This window comes from Poecilia reticulata, chromosome 2 (assembly GCF_904066995.2).
Source record: "Poecilia reticulata chromosome 2, P_reticulata-male-v2, whole genome shotgun sequence".
Taxonomy (NCBI): Eukaryota; Metazoa; Chordata; class Actinopteri; order Cyprinodontiformes; family Poeciliidae; genus Poecilia; species Poecilia reticulata.
Genome location: NC_088831.1, coordinates 36,356,053 through 36,367,039, shown reverse-complemented (window position 1 = coordinate 36,367,039; position 10,987 = coordinate 36,356,053). Strand labels below are relative to the sequence as shown.

General features: G+C 37.1%; 1 long non-coding RNA gene across 1 annotated transcript; it reads left to right on the top strand.

Moving 5' to 3' along the window:
* The first annotated feature begins 2,909 nt into the window (after nucleotides 1-2,909).
* Nucleotides 2,910-3,346, top strand: LOC145550838 (uncharacterized). Its single transcript, XR_014086604.1, has 2 exons — nucleotides 2,910-3,066; nucleotides 3,307-3,346. It is a non-coding gene; the product is annotated as an uncharacterized LOC145550838 (long non-coding RNA).
* Nucleotides 3,347-10,987: the final 7,641 nt, after the last annotated feature.

The window sequence follows — 10,987 nt, the reverse complement described above, 5'->3', positions numbered from 1 at the left end:
AACTACTTGCGCTTTCTGTGGTTCCGCGACAATGACATTTCCAAAGATATTGTGGAGTATAGGATGAGAGTCCATGTCTTTGGAAATAGCCCATCACCAGCAGTGGCAATATATGGCTTGCATCAGTCCGTTCTACACAGCGATTCGGACAGTGATCCAGAGGTGATACAGTTTGTCACACGGGACTTTTACGTCGACGACGGACTCAAATCTCTTCCCACCATTGAAATGGCTGTGTCCCTACTCCAAAGAACCCGTGACACACTTGCAAAGTCAAATCTCAGACTGCAAAATAGCAGCCAACAGAAAGGAAGTGTTAGAGGCATTCCCTACACCAGATCATGCTAAAGATCTAAAAAACCTGGATTTTGAAGCTGATTCATTCCCAATGCAACGCAGCCTGGGCCTCCTTTGGGACCTAGGTAGAGACTGCTTCACCTTTCAAATACCAGATGAGAAAAAGCCCTTCACAAGAAGAGGTGTGTTATCAACAATTAACACCCTTTATGATCCATTAGGTTTTGTAGCGCCTATCACTATACAGGGAAAGTCTATTCTACGTGAACTCACAGTTGAAAATGGAGACTGGGATGCTCCATTACCTCCAGAAAAGGAAGAGTCCTGGACTCTCTGGAAGGACTCGCTTAAACAACTATCTAACCTGATTATTCCTAGAACATACACAGACATTTCTCCCTCAACAGCCACAAAAAAAGAGTTGTGCGTTTTTTCGGACGCCTCTACTAAAGCAATAGCAGCAGTGGCTTATCTAAGAGTGACAGATGCAGAGAAAAACTGTGAAGTAGGGTTTATTATGGGCAAGGCGAAGCTTGCACCACGCCCAGATCACACCATACCAAGACTAGAGCTTAGCGCTGCAGTATTGGCAGTACAGCTTGCAGATCTAATCACAGATGAACTTGACCTCGAACTAGACTGCACTATATTCTACACAGACAGTAAAGTAGTCTTAGGTTATATCTACAATGAAACTAGGAGATTTTATGTCTATGTCAGTAACCGTATAACTAGGATCCGCAAATCTTCTCAACCAAGCCAGTGGCATTATGTAGCTAGTAGTCAGAACCCAGCGGATCACGCCACTCGTTCTGTTCCTACATACCAGTTGCCCTTTTGTAACTGGTTCACTGGCCCCAGCTTCTTACTCCAACTCCAAGAGTTTCCAAATGACTCCTACGATCTTGTGGACCCTAACATGGACTCAGATGTTAGACCTCATGTAACTACTCTCCAAACTACAACTTCAACCAGGCAACTTGGTTCTGAAAGATTCAGTAAGTTTTCTACTTGGAGATCACTTACCCGTGCTCTTTCAAGACTACTACATGTCGTCCACAACTTCAAATCACCACCAAATACAAACAATCACTGCAGTGGTTGGCATTACTGTGAGATAGGACTCACTGTGGATGAGTTTAAACAAGCTCAAAATATTGTGATTCGAGCAGTACAACAGGATGTGTACTCTGAAGAGATCAAGTGTGTACAAAAGCATGAGAACTTACCCAAAAACAGTCTTCTTAAGAACTTAGACCCTTACCTGGATGAAAATGAACTCCTCAGAGTAGGTGGTCGTATCACTGACTCAAACTTGACTCATGGTGAAAAGAACCCACTTCTAGTTCCAGGCCACCACCATGTTGCAGTTCTTCTCATAAAGCACTATCACAGTCAAGTTCATCATCAAGGTCGCTTGTTCACAGAAGGAGCTATACGCTCTGCAGGATGGTGGATAGTGGGTGGCAAAAGAAAGGTGAGCACAATCATTTACAATTGTGTAACCTGCAAAAGACTTAGGGCTCCCTTGAGCACACAAAAATGTCACACCTCCCTCCAGACCGTCTTGCAACGGACCCTCCATTTACCAATGTTGGCTTAGATGTGTTCGGCCCATGGTTTGTGTCTTACCGACGTACCAGAGGAAGTGTGAACCAAAACAAAAGGTGGGCTGTCATTTTTACATGCCTGAGCATTAGGGCAGTTCACATCGAGGTGATAGACTCACTCGACACATCTAGCTTTATTAATGCATTTAGACGGTTTCTGGCTATAAGAGGACCTGTAAAAACTATTCGTTCTGATCGGGGTACTAATTTTGTCAGTGCATGTAAGGAACTGAAAATCCCCTCAAACTTGGATAATGTAGCTCTACAGACCTATTTAAAGGAAAATGGATGTACTTGGACTTTCAATCCACCGCATGCTTCCCATTTTGGCGGGTCATGGGAAAGAATGATAGGCCTGGCCCGGAGAATTTTAGACTCTATGTTTTCAAACTCAAGACCACAAAACTCACTGATGACGTTCTCATCACCTTCATGGCAGAGGTGTCAGCTATTATAAATGCAAGACCTCTTGTCCCAGTCTCTTCAGATTCAAGTGACCCTTTCATCTTGACTCCAGCTACTCTTCTTACGCAGAAAGTTATCCCTCTTCAGGCTCCAGCTGGCAACTTTACAGCTTCGGACATTTACAGACACCAGTGGCGTCAAGTGCAGCACCTGTCAAATGTCTTCTGGGACAAGTGGAAGAAAGAATTTCTTCCTACTCTCCAGCCACGTCGCAAGTGGCAATCCAACCAACTTAATGTGATTTTAGGAAGTGTCGTCGTACTCAAAGACAGTCAAGTACCAAGAAATGAATGGCCTCTTGGACTTATAACTCAGGTGTTTCCAAGTAAAGATGATAGAGTACGTAAAGTAGAAGTTAAGGTAGCCAAAGCAGATGGTTTAAAAAAGTTTGTAAGACCTATCTCAGAAATTGTAGTTTTGGTTCCTTCATAAGATATTTTTTTGCAAAAACCCAATTTGTGGCGTTTATTCACGCCAGACGGGGAGTGTTCCGTTTTGAAGTTATAAATGTTGTTTTAGTACGTGTACAAGAAAAAGGGAGAGAGCCTGTCCTTTCATGTTATTTTCAGATACTACAACGTAGTAAGTTTTTTGTTGTTCAAAACAAAACTTTATTAAACGGTAGAAATAGGCACCGTTAGTGTCCGTTAGTGTAAGTTACTGTTGAAATCTTTCATGTATGGTTGCATTGCCGGTATGTATTAAGTTTGTAACTTTGTAACATTGTTTCTGTTTAGCGATGGCGCTCTAATGTGTTGTTTTAAGGTAGAGTATGTTTATGTTAATTAGATGCGAGGTTATCGTGAGGTTATCAGGTGCGCAATTGGTAGCCTAGATGTACGCATATAGATGTGATGATCGGTAGAAATTGAATGTAGTGTATTTTATGCTGCATATGATCGCATATTTACTGTATTTTTTGTCTTGATTTCAGTTTTACCCTTTTTATTGTCATTAAACCTGCTGACAACGTCCTTCGGTCTTCAGAGTCGTGACATGAGAAAGGCGTTAGAAAGCCTTTGCATCAGACATGCACCAGTAACGGCACAATAGATATTGATTGAAGCTATTCAATTTTAAATTACCAATTTTAATTTAGTAAGAGCTTCTCTATAACTCTGTATTTCAGTCATGCAGGAAGGCCCAGTATAAGAGCTCATTAAATGAACTCACAATATACCAATGTCAAATGAATACATTTGTAATTAACCATATCTTTAAACCGACTAATAATTAGAATCTATTTCCTCTCCACCCCCTGTTGAGATAATTTAAAAATTTGAAAGCGATTTTGCATTTACTTTTCTCCAAAACTAAACTTTTACAGGGTTTCACAAGTTTTCCAAATCATCTATCTAGATTTGAAAGTAGACTGTCAGATGTTCTTTATTAAGTTTTATTAGAAATGTTTTATGTTTATCATTTATCATATCCCAGTATCTTTTCAACTCCCTTTGTGACCAGATACCCAAGGCCCCAACCGACAGTAAGAATCATTTTCATTAAAACTGGAATAGTTTCTAAAATCACCGTTCAAATTTGTCTCTTTCAAAGTGTTGTACCTCCAACAAAGTTGAAAAGCAAACTGAGAATTCTTGTATTCCAAATGATAATAATCTTTTGAACCTTTATGACAACATCAATGAGAACATTGATGACATGATGATGTCAAACAACCTGTGTCAGGTTCTTGTTTGTTTTAGTTGCTATGGAAACACAAGGAGTTATGTATAAGGTAAGACTACTTTCAATAAAAAATGCATGCGTAGACATCTAAATTCGTGAATGCAAGTCAATAAATGTGTCTAAATTTAAGTTTTGTATTTGTCCTATTTTTCAATTCATACATACGTGTAAAAATCAAAGATTTTACTTATGACAATACCCATAAACAAACAAATTAATACAAGTGTTTTATAGAGTAAGTATTTGTCCAGAAGTTAAGACACACATCAGAAACATTTAGAAACTGGCTCCCAGCCATCTGCTTGATCTATTTTGAACTGTGGGTGAGGAGGATCCCCTTAAACATATCATGTCTTGCCTTAATTGTTTGCTCTGTTCATAAGGAAAACATTTAACAACGTCTAATCTAACATCTAAACAGTTGTCGTACGCTGACAACATGCTAGCTAGTACTAAAACGGATATGCAAGTGCGGGTAACCATGGCAACCGGTGAGCGTTCTTTCTGCTGTAAAGTTGCGCGTGCATCCGCTGTGTTTACAAAAGTCAAACGTGTTTTTATGTTAAAACAATAAGTTTTCATTATCCTGAGCAAGTTTCTCTTGGACTTTAGAAAATTTACTGTGACTAAATTTAGCATAAAACACAGCTAACCCCAGTTTGATGTTTTTACAGTTTTTATTAAACTGTTTAGGGAAACTGCATGCTGAGTGTTCACTTAATTTGTAGCTCTTATTATGGCCAATATAAAAATATACATTTTGAAAACCCATCATATTTGTATACCAGAAACTGTTACCTCTTCAGCCATTTACAATTTCAGTTAGTCAGTACATATTTTATTTTGAAAGGTTTCCTAATGAGCACAGGCTTCATTATTTCCTCTAGTAAAATTTTAATAAAATCCTTTCAAGTTATAATTTCAGACAGAATGAATTACATATTTAGGTTTCATTAGTCTTAATAGAATAATTCTTGAATTAATGATAATTTACTCTCTGCCAAGTAAGCCTATTATTAAATAAAAATCGACTGCTTTGGATTTAAATCAAAAACTTCTTTGATTCCCCCCCCCCCCCCACACACACACACTAATGTGTGAGCATCATTTCACCTGCCAGCTTTCATCTTTTCATCTCAGCCTTGAATTTTCATTTTTTTCCCCATCATTCTCGTTCTTTCAGCATCTTAATTCAATATAGCCAGACGTGCTGCAGCAACATGGAAGCAGAAAGAGGATTTCCAGGTGGACACACACGTATAAACATGAAAAAACACAGTCAACAAAAACACACATCCTCGTTTTTTGCACTCTCACAAATGTCTAGTGCAGAATTAAGGCCACGTATCCCCCCCCTCTCCTGTTCATTAGCTAAATCACTGAGCCCCCCTCAATCTGTGGTGTAATACAATTTGTGCACAGAGGGTTATGTGGGTTCAGCTGATTACGTTAGCATTGCACTGACAAGAAGCAGCTTCTGTCAGCAGGGAGAAGCTGGGGATGGAGCCGTTAATTGGAAAGAAAAGGATGTTCAAGAAGCTGATCATCAGTTTTCTAGACTGTAGCTTTAACTACCAATAAATAAAGAGATGAATAGCCAGTTTTGGCTTTTGTCTGCATTTAATAAAGTATCCCAATCCATTTTCTTCTGCAACACATAGCTCATTATGTTGAGTTTTTTGTTAAAAGATACTTGTAAATGTTAAATAACCTTCTGCAACAGCTAAACCTTACTATGACATCTCATATAATTCATCCTCTCTCTCCTCCTGGACCTATTAAGGCCTAATTGGAGCCAAGCTACTTACCACTGATGGGATCAATGGGAGAACCCACATTGGATACACACCATTTTCATTACTCACTGCAGTTCAATACATGGGCAGCCACTGCAGCACTTAGTTAGCCCAGCAGTAATAAGGACGGCCACAGAATCTGTCAGATGGTAGAAACCCTTTCCTGATGCTGAAATATATCATACAAATTGGTCTGCTGGATGGGAATCTGCTGTAAGTCAACCAAAGTAGCGGGATATGTTCATACAGACAGAAGCAAATCTAATGTCCTGGTAAAAATAAAGAGTGTAGGTATAGAGCAGCAATGGCTTCAACAAAATGTGTTGTAAAGTTTTGATGTTTTTTTTTTTATGTTCATAAAACTCTCTTTACATTTACTTTTTAAATTGTATCCATGAGACATAGGGTGAGGATGAAACAGTACATTTTAAAATAACTGCACTATGTCAGGCATTATATGCTGGGTTGCTTGTTATCCTTGTCTGAAGGTATTGTCAAGAGTACATCCAGATACCAAACCACAAACATAATTTCATTCTAACACAAAGTCAACCTGGTTTTAGCAGAGAAGTAGAGGATGTAATCATCCTTGACAATGACCAAGAGTTTGACTAAAACTTTTTTGAAGCCATCTCTGTGCAAACCCCCACAGAAAACTTAAAAAAACACAGATAAACTCATGCATGGCGGTCATTTCTTTTCAGAATAAACCCCAAATTATATTTTTGAATGCATCTATTTTTATACTGCTTCTGCAAGTTAAATTTAATTAAAGTTTCTTTGCACAGTTCCAATTGACAGCAAATAATATTCATCCTTAATGCATTTTATAAGACAAAGTTTCCAATTTTATGTACAGAAATACACATAAATCAAGTCTATCTGATCATAAACAGATATAAAGTCATAAATATATTATAATACCATAATTATAATATATGGTATTATATTATAATACCATATATTATAATATAATATAGTTTATTATGGAGTTTATAATCCCAACATGTAGTTTATAATCCCAACATGTGCAAAACCCAACCAGAAAGAGGATCCACATAACGACATGTTTTGTTTTTTTGTCTTTTAATTCCTTTTAACCCTAACCGTGACTGTCCACACTTCAAAAACTACAGGTTAAAAAACAACTCAGTTCTTTTCTGAACCCAGTAGGATCTAAATATGGACCGGTCCAAACATTCCTGACTGAGATTAACTAACATGCAAAGTTGTATGTGTTTGGCATAAACGTATTACTTTTTATAGTTTTACCTTTTTAATGGAGGTAGCTGTTTTCTGTTGCCATTCTGATGGGATCTTTAAAAAATGTGTTTTTACAATATAAATCACAACATAATTAGGTTGTATATATGTCACATCACCAATTTGAATTATATCAGTATAGAAATCTTCCCCACTCAAGATCCATTTGTTGCTTTTGCAAATATTTAAAAACATTTTTTTAATAAAATAATGAAGTCTGTGATATCCCTGCTGCAGTTTTCTTTGACAGTAATAAATTCTGTAATAATTGAGCCTGGTGCTGTCAGTGCTTTAAGCCTTATTAACGAGCCCAGGAGATTTAGATGTTGTTACTCTGCTTCAGTGCATGTTGTCAAAACTTGAGATACGTCTCTCTGTGCGTCTGTTGGAATAATTGTTGGATTATGAAACGTGTTACTTAAGCAACGGATTTTTTGCTGCAAATTAGACACAGAACATAATTTTTTTTTCTCACACCGCAAACTTTTATAACACTATTTGACACAAGCTATAAGAATATTGTCTTTAAAGCGATATATTAGGAGATTTTAACTGAGGTTATGCGAGAAGCTCATGATTTATTGTACCTTTTATTATGTTTATTTTCGTTAAGTTGTAATCCAGTTAGCTAAAAATGATCGGTTGTCTGAGGAAAGCCAAAGACTTTTGGCATTTTAAAACAACTTCAACCTCAAAGATATTGTTGCTATTTTAACAAATCTATTTTACTGCAGTACAGATTTAATTCGTTTTATTTTTATAGCAGTAGTTATCAACAAATTGCCCCTAAAATCACTTTAAAAGACAGACTTCAATAAAAACAGAAAGAAACAATCCGGAAGCTGACAGAAAATAAAACTGCGTACAGCGGCAAAATAATCTGCAGCAACTGAACGGAAAGTTTTATGTAAATATGACTTTTTAACTTTATATTTCCACAATGGACAGAAACTCAGGGACTCTGTATTTATTAGTGTTTATTATTATAGGTGCAGCAAGGACTTCCTCTCCATTTTAATTACCAATACCACTTTGTGTGTGTGTGTGTGTGTGTGTGTGTGTGTGTGCGTGTGCGTGTGTGTGTGAGTAAAAGTTCAAAGAAGTTCAACTTTAATTTTCTACACACAAAAATAAGTACTGTAAAAATAAAAACATGTTTATGCGTTTGTTTGGCAGCTTACCCATTACTAATTGGGGAAATAGCTAAAAGAAAAAGTTCTGATGCTTCAAAAACACATCATAACCAGAAAAAAAACAGTAATAGAATATTTATAGTTGAAATTAAATTATATTTTAAAAACTCACCACATGAAATATTATGGCTAATCTTTTTAACTCAACGCTACAGATTATTAGTTCTCAGTTTCTAGTGAAATAACTAGTTTGGTACAAGCTGTTTAAAACTCATTTTAAGCTCAAAAGGTTTTCTCTTAGCCTCCAAACATCAGTTCTGGCTTTAGAAGCTCGGTTTCTTGTGAGACTCTGTGATGAAGGACGAGATGGAAGGATGGCAGGTGGGCGGAGACGCTTCGCTCTTTCCATTCCTCAGATGAGCTCAGGGTGCCACATAAATGTCTGGCCTCCCCATTAATTCCTCCCTCCCTCGTTGTTCTCCTCCCTGTCCTGAGAAGTGAAGCACTTAGTTTAATATGAATAACGACGACGACTGTTGTCCAGACTGGCCCTTCTCCACAGCCGTTAGTCAGAAAGCACTAAAAGGACCAACGATTTATGGCTATGACATCATCTTCTGCTTCTTTAGCTGCATTGCTTCCTGGCTAAAGATGGAAGTTTATTTGTCCATCGTTTAATTATGAGATCGATTTTTTTCTCTCAGATCCAAAAATAAGAAATATGCATTAATTACCTACAAAAAACTGAATATTGCCATTATTTGTCATTAGGACATACAATCCCTTGCAAAAGTATTCGTTCTCCTTGAACTATTTCAGATTTTGTCATGTTGCAGCTGTAATTGTTATGTAGAAGAAATAAGGATGCATAGTTTTAGAAAAATAGTATATATTAATCGCTGAATATTTCACGGAGAAGAGATGTTACTTTTTGATTATAAAATGTCAAGAGAAGAGGAAAACTAACACGACACACTGTGAAACAAGGTAGTGGCAGCATTGTGCTGAGGTTGTGGGCAGATGGTCAAGACTATCCAAAAATAAATTAAAAAAAGGTTAGAAGTTGCAACGCTTGAGCTTTTCTTCTGGAGATCTGCCCAGCTTCTAGCAGAGCTGTGACTGTAAACATGCAGACTGGAACGGAAATAAGCAGTTTGGGTCATAAGGTCAGGGTTGTCCAGAGTCCAGAATTTTTGATAAAAATTGAGACTTCTTTTTGTTTAATTAGGACAAAATGATCACAAACAAGTAAAGTCTTCATACATTGTAAAATATCGGTTATAACACAAAGTGTTTGCTTGTTGCATTCTCTTAAAGAATCAGTGACTGTTACTCAAAAGTAAACTTTGCTTCACCCAAATCTGCTTGTATTTAATTTAACAAACTTGGTTAAAAACAGCAAGCACTTTCAAAGAAAAAGCGACCTAAATCCTGATTTTCTTCATCAAAATTTATAACATTGTGTTCTATTTTTTCCCCCCATTGAGACATAGAAAATTAGCATAATTATTTTAAATAAGGGAAATCTGCATAACTCATTTTAAGTTTTGGATCTAGAATAATTTACACATCCTTTTCCAGCAATTAATCTGACTACTTGCCTAGTTTATTGTTGATTGGGTAAAAAACGTTTTATTTTTGTTTTCTTTTTACTCAATAATTTTGGCCTGATGTTTTTTTCTGTCCCACATTGGGGAAGTTTATACTTCCCTTTTATAGCAACTTTCTCCACGTTACAGTCATAAGCGGTTATTACTTGACGTAAAATTTTAATACCTTTCAGTTTTCAACCTTCAGTGCTATGTGAGAGCAGTGGGGATAAAATAAATCTGAAGTTTTGCTGCGTGTGTTTGTGTGTGGTTTAGAGAGGAAGCAAAAGATTGACAGCCTGACAGTTTTGATAGTTACACGATTGTGAGGCGGCCATTTTGATTGATGCCTCCAAGCAGGCGGCAGCCCTGAGATTAAACCTTCTCAGTCAGCGCTCACAAACATACAGATCTCTATTTACTGGAGGCTAGAAGCTGAAATTATTAAGTAAATTTGAAGCTGATTTTTAGAAGGAAAGGGGGTTGTGAAGAGGTGATAAGTAGTCAACATCTTACTTAAATATGTTACAGTAATTTGGAAAGTTAAAGACCAGCATCCAATTCCTGCAACAGCACCACGTACTTTTCTTCCATTGATGAGGATAATTGGATGAATAACTGAGAACAGATGATGGATGGGTGATAATTTTGTTTTTTAGAAGTGATGTTGCAGATTTGCTGGTGTTTTGTGTCTTTGTCCTCTTTCATGACCCAGAAAAACATCAAATAATCACTCTTCCACCACCATGCGTGATAGTCACTATGCTCTGCTGTATTTGCTTTTCTGCAGACATTGTGCTTTACAGCCAAATATCTTTACTTCAGTCTAAAATGTCCCAAAGACATCGTCCCAGTAAAAGCCAGTTCCGCATTTTTTTCTGATTGAAATATCATGAACTTTGACATTTACCAGCTAAATGAGATCAGTAGCATCCAAGATGGAGGTTTTTTAATTTTTGCAGTTTTTCTTAGCACTGCAAGGTATGAAATTGGGGTAACATCCAATCCTAGAAAGATTGACAGATTTAAAAGTTTTTAAAGTGGAACTTTTCTGAAAATAATTAACTTGCAGGTCTTGAAACTTGGGATGCAAACAGGCAGAGGGATCCAGCAGAAATGCCTAAATAGGCAGGAGTTTAACGAGTGAG